Raw genomic sequence first — 4687 nt, forward strand, 5'->3', positions numbered from 1 at the left:
CCAACTCCTTGCTATTGTGAACAAAGCTGCAATAAACATGGGTGTGCATATATCTGCTTGGATGTCAGCTATGGTCTCTTCAGGGTATATTCCCAGTAGTTATTTTACCTACTTTTAAATATAAACAAGTTACTGAAAGGTCAGGAACACCTAAAGGAAGGGTTAGTTGTTCTGTCTTGTTATAATCCCAGGATAATACTTTCAAGTCTAGGACACAGAAATTTCTACAGTAAAAAACTTCCCCTCTATACAATCAAGTCATTTATTATCTCAGTTTCTAAAAGGTAGACTAAATGTTAGAAGCATAAATGTAACAAAATCTCCTTTATTCCTTACAAAATACATGATGATTGCATGAGTACAGATCACAAATTACAAGAGTGAATGTTGGAGACAAACATGTTAAATGAAAAGGTGCTCATTCACCTGGAGTCAGTTTAAAAGAAAACAGTTCTTTATGTTAAAGATACCGGGGAAGGTACATAGCTAGGTGAAAACTGACAGTGACTTGGAAACACACCTCCACCAAAAACATAGAAAAGTATTGGAAATGTATTAAAGATGTCCTAAATTAAATTACAGCACACTCAGACCTGGCGTTCCACAACACAACCATTTGTTTTAGGCAGGAATCTTGGAATGCCTTGACTGCCTATCTCATTAAGAGCAAAGTCCCAGGACTGATTAACTTCCCAACCTTCCACAAGGCTTTATTCAGTTGACATTGAAACGTGGAGTCAAACAACCCATTCATTTCTGTTGCAAGTTCTCTCAGAACAGCTACAGTAGCCACATCACTGGCATTCAGAATTTGCAAAAGGAATTTATTCCACAATTCATCATCTTTTAGCTCAAAAATATTTTGGCTAAGTTTCCAGTGGGACCCATCCCAGAAGACCTGTAGGTGTTCCTTGGACAAGAGTAAATGTGCTAATTCTGCTATACCCAACAGGTCTACATGGTAGGGAGAACAGCTAGCCAGGATCTTTTTGTCCTTCCAGGATCTGCACAGTCCGAAAGCCGCTGAGAGGGATATCATCTAGCTGTAGCCTAAAGTCAGCATTGTAGAAAAAGTTCACTATCTTCAAAGCTTTATTCTTCTTATTAGAATCATAGGGATTGTGGATTCTTTTTCTAAGAATCAGACCCCTTGGACTGAAGTCACCATGAACTATTTCTGCTTTGTGTAGATTCTTCACTATTGCCAAAAGGTCATAAATAATCAACACTGTTATCTCAGGAATAATAAATTCACTGTGTTGGAGAAGACCCTGAAGAGTGAAGCAGTTTATATACTGGTGCCAAATAATACAACCATCATGATACTGGCAACAGCTGCACAAATGATCACACTCCTCATTTAAATGTTCCTTTAACTTGAGGTTGATATAAAAGTCCCATGGGATAGGTTGAGAAGATACCTTTATTATGGTCCATTCTGAAGAGTTTCTTGGTGCCACCCAGAATAGTTTGTAATCTTCACATACTAGATATTCCTTTTTAATGTAATAGTCCTCATTACCTAACTCAATCTCCTTCTCTATTTCCAATGAAGGCAATGCTCTATCTTCTACAAAAAAATCTGCAGAAGTACTTAACTCTGGTAGAGATTTTAGCAGTTGCTTGCGATGCTCTAAACACCAAGGTGACCAAGTAGGGCTTTCTGCGGTTTCAGTAAGCTCTAGTTTCTCAGGGATTTGCAGAAATTTGATGGATGAGGTAGAAGTAACAGGCAGAAGATGGAGAGAACCCAGAAGAGTGTGTGGCTTCTTGACTATCTTCAATAATGGGACTTAGCTTCTTGACACTGAGAGTCTGGTGGTAGACAGTACCACAAGTTGTCTGCTGGTCCTCGGAGGTCTTTGTATCTAGATCCTCCTCCTGTAAGAGTCTCTTGGGATCAGAAGGGAGCTTCTTCAAGCAAATTATTAATGGAAAGGAGTAGATGTAAAATGAACTGCTCTGGCGAAGTCACAAGTATCTTCTGGGTTGGGATAAATAGTTACATTTCTGAAGCCTGTGATATTGGCATCCTCACTCAAGGGTTCAATTCCTGTAAATTCATCACAAACATCTGGAGACACATCATCATTTAAAGGGATGCTTTCTGATGATTTGAGAATTGCCAGAGGTCTTCTTTGGGTTAAAGCCCCTGGTGAATGTAGGAGGACTGATAATCCTTTTTTCAGAAGCAAACCCATCAAATGTGGAGAATGGTATGTTGGAATCTTTAGAATAAAGCTCTTCACGACAAATGCTTTCTGCAAGTGAAGTTTCTCTGGTAGAAGAGGTCACCAGACAAAAGGAATTATAAACAACATTTCCTGCCACTTCCTGCAATTCAGTAGCAATTCCAAGTTTAGCTGTCTCATTTGTAAGTAGCTTCCCTTCATGCTCATTGTCCACTCTTTCTTGCTGAGTAGTCTGAATTTCTTTTAGCTTTTTCTCCATCTCTTCAATCTGTTTCTGCATTTCTGATCTCTTCTTTTCATTAGTTAGCAGCTCTGCTCCTCATTTCTCTTTTAATTTCTTCCAAAAAACTTCTGCTCTGATTTCTTCAAAAGAGAACTCTGCCACTCTTGCATAAACTTTCTCCTTACAATACATACTCTTCTCTTTCTTCTCCTCAGACTCTTGTTGATGGCTCTGAACCCTCTGTAAGGTATCTCCTTCTTTTTTAGGTTTTCAGGTGCTTAGAATGTGGTTTATGCGAGGTTCAATTTTACATGGTGTCATAACTGGTTGTTGTGCAGTCTCTTCCATGTATGGAGTGAAACTTGGAAGTGCAGAGGATACAGCTGCCGTGTAAACTATACTGCCACGAGGCCTGGATTCCAATGGCCTGCCTGTGTTCCAGGGGCCAGCTTGCAGCTCATTCTCTTTGGCTCTGGGCACAGGGGGTGCTGTCCATGGCTGGACTGCGGGCTTAGACAACTCTGCTCTGGAAGCTGCATCAGCATTTTCACAAAAAACAGTAATTCTAGAATTACTTAGCATCTGTTGAGGAACTGGATTATGGAGCCCTTTGCTTTGGTTTGAAGCCTTGAGAGCACTTCCTCCACGGCTGATTGGTGCTTTTCCTATCTTTTTCCCTTTGCTTTTCAGATCAGCCAGTGTGCTTCGTTGTGGTTCAGAAGATTAAAAAATTTCTTCTTCCTCATCTTTCTCAAGTGCCAACAGAGACTGTCGAGATACTCACATTTGGAATTTTCGATGCCGGAACTGCAGTTTTTCCAGTGGTTCAGACTTCCGTTGGAGCCCTTCCTGATATATCAGATCTGCTTTCTTAAAGTTTTCTCTAGCTTCATATTCTTCAGCCCATGAGATACAGAACTGAGCAAGTGAAACACCAATTCCATGGTTTTGTAAATAGCTGTACACATCCAAAGACTCACTGCACAAATGTCCCAATTTAAGCCACAGATTGAGAAAACGAGGATTACCATAATACCATTTTTCTCCTTGTAGTACAGCTCTTTCTAATAATATCGACAGGTTACTTTCTTTTCCCCTCTGAGGATAGTTCTGCTCTGTCCAATTAATATACCTATCCCAAACATCCAGAGGGTCATTTCCACTGTAAAATCGAATTTCAGATTCAAATGCCCACTTCTGCTGCTGCAGAGTAGTGTTACAAGAAGATTCTTTTTTTTTCTATAATTATATTTTATTAATTTTCATAAACATTTACAGAGATTTTGGGCTTCCATACAAGAAGATTCTTGATGTGCTAGCACTCCCTGAAGTGTGGACATAATCCGACCTTGCCTTAATGGTTGTACATTTTCTTTACTCAGCTCCCTCCAAAGACATGGCTTCGCTTGGAGTATCCTTTTCCTTCATCTCCACCATCCTGGCTCAAGGCCGTCTGGACTTCTTTTCATAACCACACTAAGAAGAAACTAAAGGATATTTTCCAACAAAACCATACATCCGAGAACCTCTACACACTAGATACATCATAACCTCAAGCTCAGCCGCCGACTTTCAGTGTATCTCCTTATTATCTCCTTTCTGTCTCTGTATTCAGCAATATTTTATGAAGCATCTAGAATCTAAAAGAAAACTGGGAGCCCAGTCTTTGGGGAGTTGTTGACGATAATTTTAGTACACTTTTCCATGCACTCTCTTTCTTTAGTCACATTTACCTATTTTGAAAAGTTATAGTGGAAAATAAATTGCAAAACTAAGTCCTTTGTTTTGTGAAATTGATTTTTCTAGGTGCAGAGGTCAGTCCTATGACAGTAGTGCCAATATGTGAGGGGATTATAAAGCTACACAACAGAAAATTTTATAATACAGTGAATATACTGTTTTCATGCCATGTGCTGTGCATTTGCTTAATCTTATAGCTCGTAGAGCAATAGATATTCATCCAGAAGCAGGTGATTTTTGTTCTACTGTTTTGTTACACTACATGTTTCATTTGCTGCTGGATTCACCAATGAGAAGTTCAATATATTTAGCTATGATAAAATATTAAAATCTTTCCTTTAAAAAACTTATTATCCGGCGCTGACTGAAAATCGCCTGTGACTTCATCCATAGCCACTGGTGAGAGTCAGCGCCCAGAGCCATCAGGGGCTTTAAGCTCGTTGCCCACTGCTGTGGTGTGGACAGCTGAAACCCAGGCCCCGACAGGCACCTGGGGGGGAATAAAAAAACCCAGACTCTACTTCATGCTCTG

General features: G+C 39.8%; 1 pseudogene; it reads right to left on the reverse strand.

The window, feature by feature from the left end:
* Positions 1 to 652: 652 nt before the first annotated feature.
* The window catches only part of LOC102873232, a 10631-nt pseudogene continuing 6596 nt past the window's right edge, over positions 653 to 4687 (reverse strand).

This window comes from Elephantulus edwardii, unplaced genomic scaffold (assembly GCF_000299155.1).
Source record: "Elephantulus edwardii isolate Elephantulus edwardi_28Jun2011 unplaced genomic scaffold, EleEdw1.0 scaffold00064, whole genome shotgun sequence".
NCBI classification, from domain to species: Eukaryota; Metazoa; Chordata; class Mammalia; order Macroscelidea; family Macroscelididae; genus Elephantulus; species Elephantulus edwardii.